The sequence below is a fragment of the Suricata suricatta genome, chromosome 14, assembly GCF_006229205.1.
Source record: "Suricata suricatta isolate VVHF042 chromosome 14, meerkat_22Aug2017_6uvM2_HiC, whole genome shotgun sequence".
NCBI lineage: Eukaryota > Metazoa > Chordata > Mammalia > Carnivora > Herpestidae > Suricata > Suricata suricatta.
This window is the reverse complement of record NC_043713.1, coordinates 25,804,469-25,828,462: the sequence shown is the minus strand read 5'-3', so window position 1 is coordinate 25,828,462 and position 23,994 is coordinate 25,804,469. Positions and strand designations below refer to the sequence as shown.

The 23,994-nt window shown below is 47.4% G+C and overlaps 2 long non-coding RNA genes across 2 annotated transcripts in view; one reads left to right on the top strand and one right to left on the bottom strand.

Annotated features, from left to right (window-relative positions):
• Positions 1-23,994, top strand: part of LOC115278020 — a 50,257-nt gene that overhangs the window by 12,991 nt on the left and 13,272 nt on the right. The window lies entirely within an intron of this gene.
• On the bottom strand, positions 12,700-16,596 carry LOC115278021. Its single transcript, XR_003902638.1, has 2 exons — positions 16,413-16,596; positions 12,700-13,468 (listed from the first exon to the last, which is right to left on the bottom strand). It is a non-coding gene; the product is annotated as an uncharacterized LOC115278021 (long non-coding RNA).

Genomic DNA, 23,994 nt, shown 5'->3' with positions numbered 1-23,994 from the left:
GTGGGTCTCACCCCTACTCTCCACTTTTTTGTCACTTTTCCTGTTGTGACCTTGAGCCCATTGCTTTGGGCCTCAGTTTACTCATCTGGAAAACAGGTGTCATTAAGTATGCCTTCCCTCCCTCCAGGAGTGCTTTCCGAATTAATTAATTCTCTTAATTAATTAATTAAGTAAAGCGCTTTGAGATACTTAGACAAAAGGTGCACTAGAAGTGCAAATTATTATTTATTCTTAATGAACCCTTCATTGGAGATAATTTACTCCTGATTCTGAAGGGAAGCACAGTGGACCCTGGGAGAGGGGAAATGATGAGGTTGGTTTTTCTGTCGGTTTGGGGGAAGTAGAAAGCGGGGAGGGGTTATGATCGGGAGTTATTTTCTCCGTAGGCTAAGAGTGAGGGAATTAGGCAAGTGTTCATTGTGCAGCTCTGTCATGTGGCCTCGGCCAGGATTGTTAACCCCTGGAAATGCAAAGGCAGACGGTTCTGAAGACAGAAGGTTTTTAGATTGGATCATGACCTGGTGTTAAGACCAGAAAGTCAGAAGTGTGAGAGAAAGCCAGGGCAGGGGGGAGGAGAAAGAGAGAGGAGAAGAACGAGAGATGCTTGAGTGTATTATCACCTCTTGCCAAGTACTTAAGGGCAGAGGCAGGGGGGAGGCTGTGAGTTGGGGCTGCCGCCTGCTCAGGTGTACCTCTTGGCCAGATTCTGGCCCCCTCTGTGCCCTCCCAGGACTGACTGCATCCAGATGTCTATCCTCTCCTGCCTCTTTTTTTCTTAGGCTCAGACATTAGCAGAAATGTGAAGTTTGTACATTTCATGGACGGGAATCTCCCCTTCCTGTTGTACCCTCTCCCCACCCCATTCTGAGACCACTTTGTTCCCAACCAGACACGTGGCCCCCAGGTTCTTTCCTGACTGCCCTCAGTTCCTCCTCTCAGAAGGAGAGAAAGCCAGGGCAGGGGCAGAGGGGGTCGGCTCATGCGGGGAGGGCCGTGGCCCCCAGGTGAGCCGCTGACTCCCAGGCCTGGGAGAGGGCAAGGTGAAGGAGGGAGGAAAAGAAGGAGCTTTAATTATTTCCTCTCTGCGCTTTGGTGTAGTTTGACATTTTTTCCAATGAATATGCATGATTTTTATTATCACCATCTCCTGTCTCCAGCAGATGAACAAACAGCCTAAAGAGGACATTTTGGGCATTGGCCAGAGGAGGGTGGCCATTCTTCTCCTTGACAGTCCTGATGCTCCCAACATCACCCGCCTACTGTGGGAGGTGCTTGGGGGGCTTACCTGTGAGGAGGGGAGTTGTCAACGGGGCCAAGGAGAGGGGACATGAGTGGGGGGAGGCAAATAGGCAAGAGCCAAGAAACTTGGATGCAAACTCATGCCTCTTGAAGCCCTGTAGTTGCTGGAATTCTGCACCACATCGAGAGTGTTCTGGTAAGACCAAGAGTCCTCCAGAGTCGTGGAGGATGAGCTCTGTTAGAAGTGACCTCGTGCTGCTCTGCGCTGGTGCCTGGTCCCAACCGGAGGATGGGGACCCACAGGTGGGGCTCACCAGGGCCATTGGGTGGGCGGACTCTGCAGGCATAAGGCCCACACTGGACTCACTACTTTGCCACCTGCTTGCTGGTAACCTTGGGCAAGCTCTTAGTTCTGTCATCTGTAAGATGAGGTAACAGTAGCATCTGCCACTCAGGGATGTCGTGAGGGTGGAATGAGTGAAATGGCACTGCACTTGAACATTGGCTGGCCGCGGCCCTGATGACTGTTGTCACCGCAGCTTTGCTGTGTCCACGCATGCAGCAGGGTGCTCCCCCATGGACCGGCCCACGCGGGTAGGCAATGCAAGCCTAGGGGGTGAGCCGAGGGGCCTGGCTCAGTCTGCCTGTGCAGGGCACTGAGGAGAGAGTCGCTGGGGAGGAAGCCCTTCTGAGGGTCCAGGTCCATCGAAGGAGTGATTCCCCAAAAGCCTTGCTTTCAGGCTGTGCCCACCAGGCCCCGCGGAACGCAGACTGATTCCTAGAGGGACCCGCGGCTGCAGGGAAATACGCAAAGAGTGAAAACTACAAGAGCTGACAACTGATAACTCTGTGAGACACAGTCCCAGGCAGCACCCGCTGCTTCAGGGCTGGTAAAACTGAGTGTGGGGCAAGGAAGGGGTCCCAGGATATGCATGGGGGCCTGGGAACATGGACCAGCCTCTAGTGGCGGCTCGAGATGCCTGCGGGACTCCTTGTCAAAAATGTGAGCTGGTGGCAGGGCCCAGAGGACAGGGCAAGATCAATGCCAGAAAAATGATGACCTTGTTATAATAAAAGGAAAAAAACCCCCCATAAAATGCTCTTTATGATGCTACCTGCCTTCTAAGGAGAGTGAACTCTGGTTGTGGGAAGGCCCTGGGTCCCCTACAAGGTTTGTCAAACTCTTGGCTTTGAAGGATCAGGTTATTTTTTTTCTTTAATTATGAATATGTCACGGATGGATGCTTTTATAAAATATAGTAAAAATGAATCACTAGAAAATTAAATAATAGGCAGGTGTACAACCAAGTCTGAATGGTTTCATTACTGAGGTCAACAGACATAAAATCACTGTCACATTGCTGTTAAGATTCTAAATGCTTACTCTCAATTTTTAAATTTTTTAAAATGTTTTATTTATTTTTGATACAGAGAGAGACAGAGCATGAGAGGGGGGAGGGGCAGAGAGAGAAGGAGACACAGAACCGAAAGCAGGCTCCAGGCTCTGAGCTAGCTGTCAGCACAGAGCCTGACACGGGGCTCGAACCCACGGAAGTGAGATCTGACCTGAGCTAAAGCCAGAAGCTTAACTGACTGAGCCACCCAGGCGCCCCATCAATTTTTGAACTTTGCAGACTGTTATCAAAAGTTTGGGGCTTGGGCACCTGGGTGGCTCAGTCACTGAAGTGTTGGACTTCGGCTCAGGTCATGATCTTGTGGTTCGAGGGTTTGAGCCTCGCATTGGGCTCTATGCTGACAGCTAGGAGCCTGGAGTCTGCTTTGGATTCTGTGTCTCCCTCTCTCTCTGCTCCTCCCCTGCTTGTGCTCTGTCTGTCTCTTTCTTTCTCAAAAATTAATAAGCATTAAAAAAATTTTTAAAGTTTGGGACTTGGCTTGAGTCCAGGGACCACACTAAGTCTCACCTGGATGCTGACCTCATGGAGCCACTTGGCAGCAGGTGCCGAAATGTGTGCCTCTGGACTGAGCAGGTGCAAGGATGTGTGCTCTGGACTGAGCAAGTGTGAGAACAGTGAGTCTTTTTTCTCCGGCTGCTGTAACAAATTACCACACTCTGCCTGGCTGAGAACAACAGAAATTTATTCTCTCACCATTCTGAAGGCCAGAAATTCAATGTCAAGGTGTCTTCTGGGCTGTGCTCCTTCTGGAGGCTCTTGGAAGGATCCTTCCTTGCCTCTTCCAGCTTCTGGTAGCTCCTGACGATCTCTGGAATTCCTTGGCTTGTAAATGCATCACTGCAACCACTGCCCCGGTCTCTACCTGGCCTTCTTCCTGTGATTCCAAATTTCTCTCTCCTGGGAAGACACCAGTCATTGGATTTAGGGCCCACCCACACATCCAGTATGACCTCAACTTAACTTGATTATGTCCACAAGGACACTATTTCCAAATCAGGTTACATTCTGAGGTCCTGGCTGGACATGAATTTAAGGAGGTGGAGAAACTATTCATTATTCAACCTGGGACTGATAGCATACATAGGCCCAGACACTGGAGGGAGATGGGACCAGAAAGGCATGGCAAAGCTCAGGGGTCCTGGGAAAGTCTGAGTCAATTATATCCGGATCCCCACAGGGCGAGGAAGTCCTCAGTGACACTTGGATACTTACTCTAACTAACCATAACCGCATTTGTGCTCCTGGAGCCTGGTGACCGAGGAAAGTTCTATTTCTAGAGACAGAAAGGGAATCCCAGTGATACTTGGGGCTTCTGAGGACATAGAAGAGGGTGGACAGTTGGAACCAGCCAGCTCCAGCCAATCTCCATACCTTGAGAGCCTTGGACAGAGCTCTGGAGGGAAAGGCAGGCCTTTTGGACACTAGAGTGAGTGTCTCTTGCACACTTTCTGTTGTGGTTAGAGTCCAGTGGTGGCACTGGCATCAGTCTGCTGGGCTCCATGTCTGGATCTCCCATTAGAAGCTTTATAACCCTGGGTTACTCTCATCTGTAAAATGGGACTAATTGTAGCTTTCATTTCTATGATTGCTGGTAATAATAAATGTGGTAATATATGTAAAGAGCTTGGCACAGTGCCTGGCACATAGTAGCCCCTCAAATGCTATCTGTTACCAATATAATGATTTTTAGATGGACCAGGGAAGTGGCTGCTCTCTTGATCTGTGCCTGGTAGGAAAAAGAGACCTCGTATATATAAACACCTGCTATGTGCCAAGTATTGTTTTGAGTAGTTTATGTGTTTATATAATATCAATAGATGTTTTTAAGAGGTTAACTTGCAGTTAAATTATTAAATTAGCATATCAAGGTTTTATTGAGCACTTACTGTGTGCAAGAGTCAGTGAGGAATCCAACTACATTTAAGGAAAGGCCACTACACTTTGGACAAAGAAATAAGTCAAGGTTGGTTCTTAATGAGGTGTCAGCCTTTAAGGAAAGATTTTATGCAATTCTGCCTTGAGATGGGAGATCTGATTAACTGGTCTCTTAGGACCTTCTGGTCCTTGGTTCTGTTCTGCAGGATGATGTGATAGAAGAAGGTGAATTATTTTCATCAATGTGAAGCTTCACTATTAGTGCTTGTCTTTGTTTACTTTACTAAAACCATATTACTAATTTGAACTCTTAAGTAGTTTCTCTGCTCTGTTCAAGAAAAGTCTCTTCAGTTCATTTTGGAAAATATCTTGCTTTTTTTTTTCATTCCTATGATGATTCATAACAAAATAAAAAAATATGAGTTATAACCAAACTGGATTACTAATATGTAACCCGTAGCATTGCTTAATTTGGTTTGCTATTAAAGTTTTAATAGAAAATATCATTTGATTGCAATTTGGAAATAAAATTTGATTCCCATAATATAACTAATATGAATAATAAGCCCAAAAATGTCTAATATACTTAGGCATTCCTATCAACACAATGAGTACGTTTCGGATGTTTCTAGCATACTAATTCAAAGTTTCATTGTCTCCTCGTATTTTTCTTAAGCGCTCACTGACCTCACCCAGGCAGCCTTTACTGGCAATTAGTTTTCAGCTGAATTAGCCCTTTGGAGTGCCACGATAATTAAAGTGTTATGCTTCTTTAAATGAAGTTGGCTGCTGGTGCCAGCCCAAATTGCTCTCATAAGAGTGCCCCTTTTCTCTTTGTGCAGTCTGGGGTTATGGGTAACTCTGCCATCTCAGCTCCGGGCTGGGACCTGGAGCTCATTTACTCATAATACTTGCCATTTCCAGATGCCCAGGCCTGTTCACATCTTACCATGTGCTTTTCTTCCCTCATAAACAACTGCTATTCATTCATCCATCCATCCATCCATTCATCCATTCATTCATTCATTCATTCATTCAGTAAATAGGAATCAATAGCCTACTCTATGCTAGCACTGTGTTACGTGCTGGAGTTACCATGGTGATTAAAAACAGTTACAGTCCCTACTGTTACAGAATTGGAAAATCACGATAAAGAATGCATACACATGTGCTATGGAAAAGAGAGAGATGATTCTAAGCAAGCAATAAGAAAAGCTGTCGTAGTGGGATTTCAAGGAAGGTTTCCTGGAAGAAGCAGAAATCTGAAAAGTAAGTAGGAGTTATAAAGGAAAAGATGAGTTGGAGAGTGTACCAGGCATGTGCTAGTGTGCTGTTTGAACACCATGATCAGGGCAAATGGGGTGTAGGGGGAATGGGGAGGAGGGATATGTCACAGGGGGAGGCTGGGAGGAGTGGTACTATGCAGGATGCTGTTCTCTCTGCTAAGAACAAAGGGAAGATCCACAAGGGTTTTAAGCTGCATGGCCAGATGTGCATTTTGTGGCTTGGGATAACCCAGAGCTGATCCGACTCTGAAATCTTGTGTGCCGACAGCCCCTTCTCTGACCACAGTCTCTGTCCAGCACTCTCTTCGTCCCTTGGAATCTTCTATGCCTTCACCCCCATAGTCGGAGAACACATTGGAGTCATTCTCATAGAAGAACCAACCAAACATACCACGCCCTCCATCATCCACTCCCTCTCTCGGGCTTCCGGCCTCACTCCCGCCCCGGCAGCCGGGCATTTCCGAGTGTTTGCTGCACTGTTCTTTGTCACTGCCTCCTGCATTCCTCTCTTACCACAAGCCACCTGATCCTGCCCACAGGTTGTACTCCAGGCATGTCCAGCTCAGCTTGTCCACACAGGACTCTTACTCCTCCTGAAACCTGTCTGACCATTGCCAATTTCAGTAATAAGCACCACTATCCAAGTCAGGAACCCACCTCAGCACCATATCTACCCATCTCCACCTTCCTACCCAGCTCCTCCTGCCAAACATTTGGAAAAGTCTGTGGCCTCTAGGCCTCTGCTATCACCTTAGCTCAGCCTCCCGCAAATTCTTACCTGGGTCATGAAACAGTTACCAAACTGATTTCCTTGTCTCCTGACTATTTGGAAAGAATGCACGTTTCCACTGTTGCCACTGTTGCCTGATTTTGCCATGTTTCCTCTTAAAAAGCCTTTGGTTGCTGACTGAACTGAGCTTTCAGCCTGAGGGTCACATTTCTGAGCTTCCTGCATGCAGAGTCTCTTGTGATCTGCCCCTTGTCTAGTCAGTTAACCTTTTCTCTTTATTTTCCCATCCCCCTTTCAAGTTCCTTGAGCACATCATGCTCTTTCAGACCTTCATATCTTAACACTGTTATTAACTGATTAATTTTACTGATTAATGGATGCTGTCCAGTATCCCATCCATCCATGCGTTGCGTTGGCCTGCTAATGACTACCAGCCTTCCAAACTTGGTTCACATGCTACTTCTTCTGACAAGCTTTCCTTTGACTTCTTACTCTGGTTCGTGGTGCTTTTTATAAGTAGTTATTACTTTGGTTTAGAAGAGTTGATTGATCTACACCCTCAAGAGCCTTGAGATCAGGGACCGTCTTCTATGACTTTGTCGTCTTAATGCTCAGCACGACTCCTAGCATATGGTAGACGCACAATGATAACCCCCTGTTCCCACTCACTCCACCTCAAAAATGAGCCCAATGACCACAAGGAGGAGTTGGATTGGAGAGGTTGTGTTGATAATTCTTTGTGTAGAGCTCGTTGCTCTGTGGCTTCTGTATATGGCAGTTAAAATGGCAGCTCTGTCTTAGTTTCTAGTTTTGACTGAGCCCTTTTTGGTCTCCCTAGGTGTGTGTTTCCACCATCTCCCCCTACCCTTGGCCTATTTCATCCCCTCATGGGCCAGGCCAGGCCCCCCGGCTCTGTTCCCGTGTGCTTCCTCTCCTGGGAGCCAGCTTTCCCAGAGCCCAGCTCTCCTACTTGAGTTTTTAATCTTTCTTCATAAATTAATCTCTCCTGCTACCTAATCATGCCTGGTGCCCTTGCCTGAACTCTCGCCACGTTGCCTACCTCTACTGGGTAATGAGATGCCCACGGCTGGTCGCAGCCTCCCAGGCTCTATCTCACGGGTGGAGACCATTTCCTCCTGGCTTTGTGTCCTGGGCCCTGCACGCTCACACCCAAATCATCTTCCTTTTTTATTTATTTCTCTGTCGCTTCCTATTGCAAACTCATCTAATTTGTGCTCTGCTCTGGGGCCATACTTCTCTCCCTGTGGGTCCTCACTTTTGAGATCCCCTCCACTTATTGAATCCATCTCTGTCTTCATGATTATTTTTTCCTTCTGTGTTAATGCTTATGCCTTTCCAAGGCGAATCTCATCTGGGGGCACCTTACCCAAGCAGCTCACTTCTCCGGGTCACAGATAATTTTATTTGCCCCTTCCCAGGCAGGGCCATCTGTCAGTTTCATAAGACACTTTCCTATAAGTGCTAAGAAAAAGTGGGTCTCTCCTGACCACACTTGCTTTTCCTGGATAATGTCTCCATACTTTTTTTTTTTTTTTTTGCCTCAACTGTCAGAAAACCTGATGCTAAGTTTTGTGTATGGTGGCAGCGACTGTCCTTTTGCTGGGTCTCTGTGAGATGATCTTTCCTCCTTATTAGGGGGCACTCATGAATTATTACTATAAAGGAACTCATATACATGGGTCTTCTGCCATAAGCTGACTTCAAACACTTTTGGAAATGAGTCGGGTCTAAACAGTATATTTAGTATCTGGGCAGCTCATGTATTTTCTTTTCTTTCCTTTCTTTCTATTGCTAGCTCCTGTGAGCATTACTAGAAGCTGGTAGAAATGAAGTTTTGAGACTCAATGGACAGAACCCCCTCTTAGCGCCTTGTAGTCACCTCAGCAGTCAGGCGTTGAGGTGTGGGTGTGACAAGGACTGGGGTAGGTGATCCACACAGGTGCGCAGAGGAAGTAGGGTGACAGGTGCTGGGGTGTGTGTGTGTGTGGGGGGGAAGATCCTGACTTAGGAAGACAGCCTACAGGCACCAGGCTTGATTCTGTCCCTTCTGGTTGTCTGACCTCAGCCCCATGAACCGCCCTAAGTGTCAGACCTCTCACTGTAAAGACGGATAATAAAGCCTTCAGGATTGTGAGAAGCAGTGAGAAAGTCCATCATGGTACCTGGCATCAGGAGGTGGTGAGTGGGCACTCAATTCAACCTTCCATCCTTGATTTCTTGGAGGGATCCCCTGTCCACAGATGTGTCCCCTGCCGCTCCGACATTATGTAGCCCGACGTCCCTCTAGTAGAGTGTCATTAACTGACTCGTTTTAAAAAGACAAATATCCCCGTGGAGTTTATGCCTCAGTCTGGCTGAAACTATTTGGGAGAATAAACTGTCATCAGGGCAGCGAGGTAACATTTGACGGAGGGGAGATGGAGGGTGAATTTTGTAGCTGAGAGTTTGCAGGGGGCATTGCCGGGGAGCAGGGCAAAGGCGAGGGTAGCACCCCTCACTTGAAGGTTGGGGGAGTGCCCTCCAACTTCGCAGGGTTGTAGCCCAGTGTTCCTGGAATGTCAGTGTGTACCCGACTCCCCTGAGGCTTGTGATGGGCAGAAGTCACTGGAGGGGGGCCACAGCCAGAGAATCTGCATTTCTGGCAAAGCTCCTGGCCATGGCTATGCTGCCGCTCCTGGGACCACGCTGTGGGTGTGGAGGGTTTATCAGAACTTGTTTCAGCCTCAGTTGAAATGTAGATCGTGGGTGATACGTGGGAGCCCCTGCCATCTGTTCCCTGTTCTTTCCCACACCTTCTGAGGGCATGGGCTTCCTCCATTCCCAGTACCACGACCCCATCTAGGCCCATTTGAATTGTTATTATTTATATTTTAACTCAGAACTTCACCCAAGTCGCTCTTCCCAAGCACGTTCTTAAAACCAAGAGCAATTATATTCACTGCTTCCCTTTTATCTCCTCATCTGGCATTTCTATAGATTAGAAACAAAGCAATTAAATTTGTCTGGTATGATTTGTACTACATCAGCGCCTGCCCTTTGCTGCTTGTGAGTTTGCTCTTCTCCAAGGTTGACAACAGGCTTCTCTTAATGTCACTCCCTCAGCTGGCCTGGGAGGGGCCTTTTGTTTCAAGTTGCCTGAGAGGGGGAGGCAGAAGCCTCAGTTTACTCAAGTGTAAGCACTATCATTTGCAAGCATCCACCTACACACTCACAAAATGGCGAGGATCCAGGGACCCCAGGCTTACTTCCTCCATTGCCCAGAAGGTGATGCCAGGATGCACATCTAAGTCCTCAGAGCCCCATTTCCCCATCTGCGAGGACCGGGGAAGGGACATGCCCATTGGCCCCACTATGAAAGGGGCCCCTGGAGAACACGGAGCATGATAGGCCCTTAAAGATCCTTGTGGAGAAAACAAGTGTCTCTATGCTGTGACACTGCCCATGGCCTACCTGATGGCCATCCATCTTCATCCATGCTAAAAATGCCCAGTTTTGTTCAGGTGGGGCTCACCTAAAACCAAATCCTTTCCCACACTCCCTAGCAACTAGAGGGGACCATGTGACACATTCTGGCCAGTTAGACTTCAGCTTGTTTGAGGGCAGGGCAGGATCATTCCTAGGAAACTTATGTCTTCCTGATACAGGGGCACTCCCTTACTCTTCAAATCTGAAACAGAGGCACGATGCTCGGGAGCGCAGCCATGGTGTGGTGAGGCAACAAGCATGAGGATGGAAGTTTTAAAAAAGAAAGTAGAGTGGAGAGAAGGGGAAGGAATGGTTACCAGATGGCGTCCCTGGGCTTGCATGCAGTCTTGACTACCTTGGCCTGGAATGCTTGTGTCCGGAAGGGTAACGATGAGACAAATGAAGCCTTGGTCACTACCTGTCTGGTCTGTCACTCAAGGGGCTGCCTTTGAACCCGGGAGCTTGCTAGAAGCCAGCACTTTCAAGGATCACCCAGACCCACTCTATAAGGAGCTACATTTTTTAAAATGTTTTTTTTTAAATTTATTTTTGAGAGACAGAGAGAGACAGTGTGAGCAGGGGAGGGTCAGAGTGAGAGGGAGATGCAGAATCCGAAGACAGGCTCCAGGCTCTGAGCCATCAGCACAGAGTCTAATGCTGGGCTTGAATCCACAAACTGTGAGATCATGACCTGAGTGGAAGCCAGATGCTTAACCGACTGAGCCACCCAGGTGCCCCAAGAAGCTACATTTTAACAGCCAGATGAGATACACTCACATTCAAGTTTGAGAAGCACTGTCTAGTCAAGGCTTCTGTTGCTCACAGCTAAACAACATACTTCTGACTCCTACTCTATATTTTTGTAAGAATGAGGTACATGCTGAGTTTTGGATTTGTGTGTCTATTGTTATCAATTCATTTAAAATTTTTTTACTAATTTTTATTTTTTATGTTTTTATTTTGGAGAGGACGGAGGAGGAAGAGGGAGAGAGAGAGAAATTTAGGCAGGCTCCAAGCTCAGTGCAGAACCTGATGCAGGGGCTGATTCCATGATCCTGGGATCATGACCTGAGCCCAAATCAAGAGTCCAATGTTTGCGGCCCCTGGGTGGCTCAGTCAGTTGAGCGTTCGACTTCGGCTCAGGTCATGATCTCACAGTTCATGGTTTTGAGCCCTGTATTGGGCTTTGTGCTGACAGTTCAGAGCCTGGAGCCTGCTTCAGATTCTGTGTGTCTCTCTCTCTGCCCCTTCCCTGCTTGTGCTCTATGTCTCTGTCTCTCAAAAAAATAAACATTAGAAGATTAAAAAAAAGAGTCCAATGCTCAACTAACTGAACCACCCATGCTCCCTGATTTTTATTATTATTGAAACATTTTTAAATGTTTATTTATTTTTGAGAGACAGAGACAGAGACAGAAACATAGATAGAGTGCAAACAGGGGACAGTCAGAAAGAGAAGGAGACACAGAATCTGAAGCAGGCGCTAGGCTCTGAGCTGTCAGCACAGAGCCCGACGCGGGGCTCAAACTCACGAAACATGAGATCATGACCTGAGCCGAAGTCAGATGCTTTACCAATGGAGCCACCAGGAACCCCTTTTATAAATTATTTTTAAAAGTATTTTTCTTGTTTCTCAGTGTTGATCTTTAAAACATTGTTAAGAGGCTTCTGTCAACTTGGAAGGAAATTTAAAAAATCTTCCTCTCTTGTGGAAATGATTAGTCTATTATGTGACCAGTGCAAAGAAGATCTTAAATAAATAATGTTGATGAATAAATACTTATTTAAAAAACTTTACTTATTTATTTTGAGAGAGAGAAAGAGAGAGAGAGAGAGTGAGCGAGCATGAGCAGGGGAGAAGCAGAGAGAGAGGGAGAGAGAGAATCCCAAGCAGGCTCCACACTGTCATTGCAGAGCTGAAATCAAGAGTCAGACGCTTAACTGATGGAGCGCCCCAGGTGCCCCATAAATAACTTATTTGATTATATGTTGCACCTTTGTTTTCAGGTTAAAGGCTTAAAATGGGCAAGGATTGTGTCTTCTCTCTCCTTATACTATCTAGTGCAGTAAAGTGTCCATATAGCAGTGAGTTCCTGGTACATATTATATGAATTACTTTACCATATTCTACCTCCTGGGGCAGCCACAGAGAGGTCCTGGCAAGTTCTCCTGAAAACCCTCAGAATCCTGTTACATTTCTGAATGCTCAGAAAGAGAACATATATTCCAAATAATTGATATATTTCCTTTTATTAGCTATTCTATAGAATGACTTTCCTCTTCTCTTTGGCTTCTAGGAAACACAGTTAAAGGTAGTTCAGTGGCCAAAGTTAACTTTGGTTTGGTTCCCCTTCCGTCCCCTAACCTCTCTACAGCTCCTGATTTGATATTTCTTTTTCAATGTTTTGATTTCTGACTTTTGTTTTTAGCCCCTCAAAACCTTTTTTGGAACAGCAAGGTACAAATGACACATAAAACCAAACATGGGAAGTCTGCTTCTGTTAGAGAATGGGCAAGTTTGGACCAACGGTTACACCTGGGCTTATGCCTCTTCCTTTGTAAAGGAGGGTTTGGGGAATTTGTCACCAGCAGCGTGCATTGTGGACATATGCACAGCACTGTGGTTGGACGAGAAAGGTGGAAACAGAGAAACAGCAACAGCCTTAAAAATGTTTGAAAATTGAAATTTGTTCACAGCCCCCTCCATTCCCTTCTGCCAATCAGTTCATCGCTAGTTATGCAACTGTGTACCTCACTGAGCTGGTCACACTGCTGGGCTGCCTCAGAGTCTGAGAGTCACTGTCCCCTCCTGCATCTTTGTCTTCCTGACAACTGCACTTCATAGGGGACCCTGCCTCCCTTGGACCCACGGCACTTGACTTTGTAGTATCTTTTTAGTCCTTGTCTTCCTTCCTCTGAGGAGTCCTCCTTTCCACAGCAGGAAATGGGGCATTCCTTTGTTTCCCTAACAGTGCCTAGTTGGGGACTGGTATATAGTGGGTGCTCAGTATGTACCTGAACAGAGGCTACTTAACAAGTAACCATAGACTCAGACATGGTCACATTACATATCTGTTGTAGGCTCTATACTCTTCCCTACAAGAACAGAAACAGGTTAGTCTGTAACCCAAGGCCTCCACAAACACAAGCCATAGGGTTAATGCTAGAAGAAGCCATAGTGCCAACTGGGGTCAAACCCCTTCCCTTGAGGAAGAAGCCCAGAGACGAGAGGGGCTGAGGAAGGTCCCACAGCTGCTTGGTGGCACAGCAGACACTCGAGCTCAAGTCATCGACTTCAAGTCCAGCGTGAACGTGGCCTTCGATTCTATCTGTTCACCCAGGCCAACCCTTCCTCTCTTCTTCAAAGTTCTAGCATGAGCACGGCAGGCTGATTAAATCAAATCAGTGCAGAATTCTTCACCGTGCTGGATGGTTACCTAGAAAAATGAGTTTTACAGAGTCATACACTATATTCATTGCATTAAGATGTCTACTGGGAAGTTAAAACAACTTCAGAGGAAACACCTTTTGTAAAGTGAAGAATCATTTTATGACATAAAGACCCACTTCTTCCGCTCTTTGGAATTCGGCCATGGTTTGTTTCTGAAAAGGAGGATTTGCCTGTTTATACATCTTGGTTGTACTCAAAAGCGAACAGTTACTAATTTATTTCCAAATTCTGTGACAGGCATGAATTATTTATACAGTCATCATAGTAGACGTGCAAACTGTAACTGTCCTATGTTTCTTGATAACAGAATTCACCTTAGTTCCCTACCCCTCATTTCTTCCAAAGGTGACAAGCAGGTCAAAGTTACCAGCACTTTTCATCTGAACACAGTCAGTTCAGGATTTAACTTTTGTCGCGTCCTCTTCTTCTTGAGGTAATCTATGTTTCCTGGAGCCATGAGGAGGTGCACCTTGCTGATTCTGTCGTGGTTCCTGGGGTATTGGCTTCTGCCCCCTCTATGCCTATAGCACATGGCTTTGGTCCCCACCGTGGCTTCTTTTGCCAGGCCAAAGCTGTTGGCTTTCTCTTTGTCCCAGCAGCCAAGCCTCTTTGTCTCTTTCCCAGCTGCCCTCTGGGCCACATCTACATCTCTGTTGGGGCGAGCGCGGGAACACTGGCAGTTTCCCCATAGCACACCAGGATGAACTGGCGCCTGTGGCTGATCTGATCATGTAGACACTTTCAGCCATTGCTGGTCTTCTGCTCAGGCACCATGTTGGAAATGAACACCTGGCTTCCTGGGCTCCACTCTGGGAGGCAAACAACAATTTTCTCAACTCTGTCTACCTGAGATCTAGAATCAGGGCTAGAGTCATTCTGCTGTCTGCTGCTTCCTCCCCAGCTCTACGAGGCTGTACTGCTGGGCTCTGTGTCAGACACTTACTCCGTGAAACTTCAGTCCCGTCTTCTTTGATTCATCTCTCAGCTGCTGGCTGATCTTTCTCACCTCTGAACCTCAGTCTGGGGCAGTTGGTTAAGATAATGGTTGTTACCCAGCCTGGATTCTTCTCTATTCTGTTTAAAATCTGTGCTTGGAGACGTCCAGGCACACTTTAAGTGCTGCAAAATGTTATCTCATGGAAGTCTTTGCTTCCACACCTCCATTTTGGCTAATGACATTCAAAAGCATGCCTGGATAGTCTAAGGTGGGCAGTGACACCATGTTCTCAGCTGGTTCCCCGGTGGGCAGGGCACAGGCCACCTGAGTGGCAAAGAAAGGTAAGATGAAGAAAGCACTGAGGGAAGAACTCAGTTATTACCCCAAATTATTATTCACCATATTTGACGGTTATGGTAGAGAGCAAAGTCAAGGGCAGAGCCTCCCACCAGGTAACCAAGCACCAATGTTTTATAAGGAGGCAAAGGGATAGTGATGTTTTGGGCCCTGGTGGCTCCTGGGATTCTCAGAGCCCCTAGAGCTATCAGCATTGGCTTCCAGACCCTGGTGGGGGATCGTCTGAGCACAGTCTGCAGGGAACAGACTCCAAAGAGCCACCCTGTGGTCCTCCCCAGCGGCAAGCATGACACCTGTGAGCCACGGCTCAGGCAAGCTGAGGGCAGCCAAGATGTGCCCTGCTTTTTGCATGCCTACTTTTGCAAATAGTTGTCCACCATGTGCAAGGGGTATGGGGAGGTGCTAGAGGAGTTGTGTTCTGGGCACCAAGGAGCATGGTGCATAGCCTGCCATGTTCTATGTGGGGAACATAGTATGGAGTTCCTGGAGGGGACAGGGACAGGCAAGTCCCGGAGCCTCTGCTTTACATTTATGAGACTCCCTTTCCGGAAGGCCCAAGCCAACACTCAATATTGCAGATGTGACCCACAAATCAGATTTCATCATGATATTGAAACATTTGCTATGCAAAAGTTCAGTTCAATTAGAAATCCAAGTGTAATATCACGTGGCATTCCAACAGTATAATTGTCGGCAAAGAAAAGGAAAGGCTGTTACATTCTTAAAATATAATTTCAACTGTTGTAAATTTTTTAACAGTCTGTAAAAAAAAAGATTAAAAATTTTTATTGCCTACTTGTGTGAACAAAGTTTCTGGTGAGTGGCGGTTGTTGAGAATTTGAAGACACCATCCTTAAGAGGTATTGATCAGGAATTGTGCATAGCTGCTTCGAACATAAAATCTGAGATGAGAATATTATGTTCACAGAAGGAAGCTCAGGCTTCTCATTACAAATATGAAAATATACTATTTGAGATTTTTATACATATTCAATATTTAATGTCTTTCCCAATACTTATTTTCCTTATTGCAACTATATAATATAAACACAAGGGGGTTCCTGGGTGGCTCAGTCAGTTAAGCATCCGACGTGGGCTCAGGTCATGATCTCATGGTTCGTGAGTGTGAGCCCCACATTGGGCTCCGTGCTGAAGGCTCAGAGCCTAGAGCCTCCTTCGGATCCTTTGTCTCCCTCTCTCCCTGCCTGTACCCACTCACACTCTCCCTCTCTCTTTCAAAAAATAAATAAACATTAAAAAATTTTTTAAACAAAAGCTAATAAAAAATTCCCCCCAGGCCCCATAGAAAGACTTCCAAATCCCTTCCGTTCCTTCTGGTGTACAGCACAAATCCTACAATTTTGTATATTTGCCACAATGTAGAAAAGCTTGGGAAGGTCCATTTTGCTGCAAAGACTATGAATTCTGGATGCAGACCAACTCAGGGTTCCAGTCCCATCTCTGCCACATGCTGGCTGTATGACCTTAGGCAAGCTACTCAATGGACCTGAAGCTCAATGTCTCATGGACAATGGGGAAACAGCCCTTACTTCCAGGGTGGGTGAGACCCAGAGAACCACATTTGGTACCGCAAACTCATCTCTGTACCTCTGTGACCTTGAGCAAGACTTCTTACCTTCCTGAACCCCGTTTTGACAGAGTCAGAGATTCAAGTGCTACCCGGCGAGCCGCTGCGGTGGCACGCGGTCCTGTTGCCTGTTCAAGGACTGCACGAGGAGGTGGACTTCCGGAGAGGCAGGCCTGGGTCACAGAGTCCCCATAAAACTGCCGCTCCGGGAAGAGGGGGAAGCAGGCACCCAGCACTGACTGCCACTCGCTGATTTAGTATTCAGAATTTGGAATTTATGGAGCCGCCTTCCTCTGTCACATCATCCATCAGAGACAGACACTCAAGAGATGGAAGGGGAAAAAATTAAAAACCTGTTTATTGCTCAACTTGCTCTAGGCATGTTTTAGCTTATTGTTCAGCTCTGTTCATTTCAGTGCCGCAATTTGGATGACTTCTTAGTTGCCGTGGCTAACATGTATATATATATATGGATGGATGGACTCGCATAGATATCTTTATCTCTGGCAAAATGAAAAAGCACCAGAAATTGCACTGTCAATGATGTTCTTAAGGCTCCGGGTGGGCTGGAGCCCGCCAGCGTGCACCTGGGCTCAGCTCTCGCCTCTGCATGCTGGTACGGACCCGGCCTCCCTCGGCTGGCTGGGGGTGCCACACTGCAGGTGTTTATTGGGAATGCTGCGTTTGCCCCTGTCAGTGTCAAGGGGAGTTAGTGGGTGAGATGAGTAGAGAACACACAATGGCAACAGGCAGCAAAGATGAGCCACGGGATGTCTAGGGAGGGAGAGAGATAGAAAGAGATCAGGGCCATCTTTGCAGAATAGGGACAATTTGGTCACATCCAGTTTTTTAAATTTAAAGTTTAAAAAAATATTTATGTATTTTGAGAGAGAGGGGAGAGAGAGAGTGCACACAGGCAGGGAAGGGGCAGAGAGAGAGGGACAGAGGATCTGAAGCAGACTCCACACTGACAGCAGCAAGCCTGATGTGGGGCTCAAACTCAGAACAGCAAGATCATGACCTGAGCCGAAGTCAGACGCTTAACTGACTGAGCCACCCAGGTGCCCCACATATCCAGGTTTTTTTTTAAAGAACAAAACAGGGTCACCTGAGTGTTTTAGCAAACACTGATGTGTGTCTGGTGGCAAAGGATACGTTGTAAATGATGCTCCACGGGGATCTGGGAATCCTGGGTAAGAGCCGCCTTCATCACCACGAGAGTTAACCCCTTTAGGGTCAGGTTACTTGGGTTTGCTCCTTCCTCCTCCACTTCTAGCACTTAAATCTTCTATGCTTCAATGTCCTCACGTTTCTCACCTGTGAAGTGGGGACAATGATGTCCCTGTACGTGTGAGGACTGGTGTAGTGCCTGGCACACGCACGGTGCCCATGTTAGTTGTCACTGGACATTTGCAGTGTTCACCTTCCAGGGCCGGCACACTGATCGCTCCAAGGGTTGGATGTGTCATTTTCAGAAGCGGCTGACCTGTTACCACATGATGGGGGTGCTTGGCTCCGGCAGAGCTCTCCCTGGCGGCAGCAGGCATCAGGCTTCCGCTCTTGGAAGGGGGCTTGGGGGGAGGTCTTGCCTGCACTCCTGGAAATGCTGCTCTGTGACTTGGCATGGGGGCACTTGCTGGTCAATGTGGTGAAACTTCTGACCTGTGGCTTCAGTATAGTATATCTTACTTTCCATTTACTTTTTCATCAGTATTAGTTATATTAAAGGTTTTGTTTGGTCTTTGACATCTCAACTTGGTCTACTTACTTTGCATGCAGAGGGGAAAATGTTGTATTTTACCAACATTCATTTCTAGAGGGGGCTTGGGACAGGGTGATCCTTTCCAGTCTGAGGCAGAGGAGTCAGACACGATCTGTCAGATGTGGTTCCTACTCTCCTGGGGGCACAGGGTGACACAGGCGGGGGCCTGGCCAGCAACAGTATAAGGCGATTTGCTGGAAGAGGTGGGATTCCAGCTGAATTTTAGGGGTGCTTTGGGATTGGGCAGACAGAGAGGGGGCACACATGTCTGTGTGTGTGCGTGCACACGTGTGTTTGTGTGTATGTCTGTGTGTGTGCATCTCTGTGTGAATATGTGTGTCTGTGGATGTACATGCATGTCTGTGTGTCTGTGTGTGCATATGTGTCCCTGTGTGCATGTGTGTTTGTGTGTGCATGACTATGTGTGCGTGTGGCTGTGTGTGTGCATGTGTGTCTATGTGCACATCTGTGTGTGTTTATGTGTTCATGCACATGTGTTTGTGTGCATGTGTGTGTGCATGTTTCTGTGTGTCTATGGGAGTGTGCACATGTGTCTGTGTGTGCATCTCTGTGTATGTGTACATCTCTGTATCGGTATGTGTGGGTGTGTCTGTGTGTGTCTCTATGTGTATGCATGTCTATGTGTGTATGTCTGTGTGTACCTATTTGTATGTGTCTCAGTGTGTGAATGTCTATGCATGTGTGCACGTGTATCTGTGTGTGGGAGTCTATGTGCATGTGTGTGTGCGTGCCTCTGTGTGTCTATGCATGTGTGTGTGTGTGTGTGTGTGTGTGTGTGTGTGTCTATGTAGTGGGAGTGCTGCAGAGGTGCTGGGAATACCTAAGGCTCTCTGGCTACTCACCTGAAGCCCTTTCCGGCAGTAGGCAAAGCTCAGTGCACCCACATGCACCCAGACACACAGCTAATCTGAGACTAATTCTGAGACCCAGGAGGTCAGCGAGACACCCACCAATCCACAGCTCACAAAAGACCTTTCCAAAAACTAATGCAGGCAGCAGCAGCTTCTGTCCACGGTGGGCAGGACACTGGTCAGGACGACAAGGGGCCAGAAAGCACAGCCTGAGAGGGACAGCAAGCAGGGGAGGGCTGTGCCTCTGTCTCCTGCGAGGACTTCAGTGACAAGTCTCAGGGATTCAGAGACCCGGCTTTTGAGGTCTTCCTGTGGCAGAAGTTGCTTCTAGGGTTGCTGACAGTTTCCATCTGAAGCTGCGGGCTGGAGAAAGCCAGAGGGAAATCCTGCAGCCGAAGCCTGTGGCTGGACTCAGTTCTTTGGCCACAAGAGTGAGCACGGCCTCTTGGAAAGAGCTGAGCTATGGGCTTAGACAGGTCCAAACCCTTGTTCTGCTGCTTTCTGGCTTCATGACTTTTGGTAAGTTATTTCACCGCTCTGAACCTCTGTTTTCTCATCTCCAAAATGGACATAAGCATATCTTATCTTGCAGGGTTATCTTAAGAATTATAGACAAGGCATTTAAAGTGCCTAGTTCATTACAGGGAATTAGTAAACGGTAATCATTAATTAACATTTAGCAAATCTATCCTTATCCCGTGTTCTGTTCCAAGTGCTTGAAGTGATTTAATGCACTTACTTCTCACAGCAACCCATGGAGGAAGACACTATTATTATCCCCGTTTTCAGATGGGGAAACTGAGGTGCAGAGGTTAGCTCACATGCCCAAGACCCATGATGTGTCAGTGCGGCAGCCAGAAATGGAGCCCGAAGGCTCAGTCTGGTGCTTTACCTAAGGCTCTGTGCACTCTCTGCCGTGACTACTCTTCTAGCGCTGATTTCTGGTGAGGGAAGATGGCGCCCTTGGCTGCGGCTTCCCATCTTGGTTAATTAGCATCTTTCTATACAGACTGACTTATACGTAGCCGGCAAGGCCCACCCTGCAAGTTGCTCCTCCCGCAGCCATTTCACTTCTGCTTCTTTGCTCATCAGACCCTAGTTCCACCGGGGGCAGGCGCGTGGTGAATTGTGATTGGCCTACACCTGCTGTGGCGGCCTCTTCCCATTTCCCAGCCTCCTCTGTAGCTGAGGCTTTGTCATCCAGTTTGGTCAAGGTGGACGTTTGATAGGTGCTTCTGGGGAAAAAAGTTTTCCTCTCTGACAAACAAGAAATGAGGTTCTCCGTTACCCAAGTCATCTTCATTAATTGGGTTAGGGTTCAAATATAACTTGCAAAAGAGGTTGGATTTTTTTTTTGTTCTTTGCTCCTTCTTGAGTTCCTGAGACTGAAGCCAGAGAGATGGCTTTGACCCTCTTCTCGCCTTACGTAGGCAGATACAGTAATTTTGGCAGACAAGCCAAGGCTTTCAGTGTGAAGTGAATATGGGACTGGAATGCATTCACTTCCTTTCCCCAAAGGGTCAAAGACAAGTTCTCCAGCGGGGCAGGGAGTGGGGAAAGTGGCTGTCACACCGCTGGCCGAAAAGACACAACTGTGTGTCAAACCCTGGCCATTGCCCCATTTCTTCCCCCTCGGCAATATGAAGGGTTCAGTGTTTTCCCATCAAAACAGCAACCATAAAATCCCTCCCTTGACCCTATGGGCCTCCTCTGTCTTTCACCTGGTCTTCCTCTCCTCCCCTTCACACTGAAGTCACCTTCTTTCCTTCCCTTCACCCCCCAAAGCCTGGATCAGGCTGCCTCTTACTTTCAAAACACCTCTGAAGTGGATTAAAAGCCAAAGGCCAGCCTCCAGTTTGCTAAGCCCAATGACTGCACCATAATTTGGCACATGCATCTACCTGGCCAGGCTGTCACCTCTGCATGCCACCTGGCCAGCCTGTGGGCTCCAGCACCCAGAGCACCTTGCAGTCCCTAAAGCATTCATTCAGCTCATGATGGTCTCCTCCATGATGATGTCTTAGCCTGGATCATACCATCCCTTGCTTCCTGAATTTTTACTTATCCTCTACCCCTCGGTTTAGATACCACTTCTCTGTGACATGATATCCGAACCTCAAGTGCTTGTATGGCCTCAGTATTCCTTATCACTTTAAGGGTCAACTATCCTGTCTTTTTACTTACTTTCTCCATCATTAAACTTGACTGGGTGGACACCATAGCTGTTCTCACCACAGTTTGGGTTTTCAGTACTAGCTCAGTGCCCAACACCTAGTAAGTGCATGGCAAATGTTAGCTGAATGTGAAGACTAAGGCTGCTTACTGTCAAGGAACTTGGAATAAACTTGAGGGATAAACATGAAAAACATAATAAATACGAATACAAGTCAGGGGAAGTGAATGGCCCAGGGTTTCTGGAAGGAGAGCCCTGTGAGGAGATGCCCGCAGTTGTCTGGCAAGAGATGATGAGCGCCAGAGAGTGCACTGCAGAGAAAGACAGTGGGGAACTTCCAGCCACTCAACTTTTCAACAAACATTTATTGAGCACCTACTGTGTACCAGGCTCTGAGAATAGAGCAGTGACTGAAACAGTCTCAAATCTCAGCCCTGTGGGGCTTACACTTCTGGTTGGAAGAAAACAAATAAATAAAATGTGTAATATATCAGATGGTGGTAAGTGTCATCAAGAAGGTGGGGCAAGAAGGGGCACAGTGCACCCCAAAGATCTCAAGTGCGCCGCTTGGTGGAATGTTAAGCAAATCCTTTCAATCCTTGCACTTTCCCCTGCTTTCCCACAAGCCTTTTCTGACCTCTTTTTGCCTACAGTGACTCATCTCTCATTTGCAGAGACTTTGGGGCATGGAAGTCCCTCCCCTTCCTCTGGCACACTCTCCTTGGCATCCTTATGAAGCCCTCCGTGTATGACAGTCTTCGCCACTCGGTCAGATGCTCCTTGCAGACAGAGGCCACATCCTAAACTTCTATTCCCCACTCTCCTGCAGCAGCATACTCCGCTCCTATTAGATATTCAATAAATACTTGTTAATTTGATTGATTGCATGATTCATAAATAAAATTGCAAGTGAAACCTCCAGTTAAGGTCTCTTAAGGAGTTTTCAAGACACTGATTACTAAACGCTCTACAAAGGGGAAAACATCTTTAGAAGAGAAATTAGGGTACTAACTATTCTGGCAACGATGATAACACTCAGAAATGTGAGCATACCACATTCCCCCCGAGGACACTGGGATCTGGGGAGGAAAGCAATTTGCCCAGGATCCCACAGTTAGGCTTTCCTCGGACTCAGTTTTCTTGTCTGTACAATGGGGTGAACTACCACATAAATCACTTATTTGAAAGGCAGCTGTGAGGATCAAATCAGATGTGGAGGAATTCAGCCCTCGTGTAATTGTGTGTTTCCCATTTATCATGCCTCCCTTGCTCGCCAGGGGAGGCAGATGGCTACCTTCTGATGGTGCATACAGTGATGCTGGTCTGTCTCCTTTCTGGTGGGAAAATGAAGCCTTGCTCACCTGTGTGGTCAGGAAGTACCTGCCAGTTGGAGGGAAGGGAGGTAGGGGGAGCAGGCAGGCTCCTGTCCTGTGAAAATTTGCCAATCTTTAATTTAATCAAGCAGCTTGCCAATTTTTAAGTTAATCTTGTGCCACCCTCGTTAGCATCTGGTTATTGTTAGGCCATCACCACAATAAGTATTCTACTTGTATCCTCTATTTGTGGAGTGCTATGCCATCATTTCTATTAGTTAGCTGCAGCTCGGTTGTCCTGGAAACCAATATACACCCAAACAGGAAGAGAAACGGAGAGGGGGCTAGGGTACAGTGTCTGCCAGGCAGCTCAATTTGTCTTTGACCAGCAGGATGCCAGCATTCCCTTGGGGGCACTTGGAGAAGTTAGAGCAAGGTAACATTGCAGCAAAAAGAAAAACCGGGGCCCAATCTGGACACCTCGATTCAGCACGAACCCTTAAATGTATCTGTCGGGGACCTGGCCACTGCTGCCCGGCTAGCCAGCCTAGCCCTGTGGTTTGGGGCGCAGAGAGAGCCTGCACTTTGTCGTGCATCTGGGGCGACATCTGAAGAAATCGCCTTGTACATAAGCAAACGTACGACTCTCTCTATGGGAGATCAGTCAATTACAGCAAATTGAGCTATTTCATTTCGGCTTGCAAATGGCTTTCAGTTACACAAGTAGACACATTAATCTAATAACTAATGATCATATATTTCACTAATCATACAGCCCTGCATGTGGTATAATATCTAATTATATTTAATATTAAGACATCTTCACATGTGCATTTTTACCAACTGTCTAGCTCAGGGAGCCACGCAAGAACAGAGTGGCAAAGAGGAGGCAACGGTTCCACATGGAGGGCCAGCAGGCGGAGGGACGTCAGGGGCCAGGGGGCCAGGGGCTGCCCCCTGGAGGAGGGGACTTCTTGGGAGGGTGTGAGGGAGATTTTTGTCACATCAGGGCCAAGTTTAACTCATGGGAAGCTTTTGTGATAACAAAACCCTCTTTGGGCGGGTCAGTTGGAAAAAGCAGGCTTTGCTTGGAGCCGATGGTCTGTGGGCAGAGCTCCCTCTGCCAGGTAGCCGGGGCGGGTCTCCATCTACGAGTCCTAGGAGGCTGCCCTGGAAGAGCTTGGAGCCAGGGTGGGGGAAACGACAAAATGCCCCTCGCAGGCCAAGTCAGGCACCTCATCCTTGATCTTTTATGTAAGCCAACCCTGCAAATAGCAAGGGATATTGAATGGGGGGAGTGGCATGGGGCGTGGGATTTACTGCAGAGCAGAATGTGGGGTGAGGTGGGGGGTGAGACTGAGGAAGGAAAGCCGGTCAGCCCTTCTGTGTTGAGTGAGTGTGTCTCAGCTTTGGGTGTTTGGTATCAGCCTCTAGCTATCACCTCTTCCACCTCTGGCTGCATCCCTGGGACACTGGTTGTTTTGGACTGCATGTTTGTATCCACCCCCCC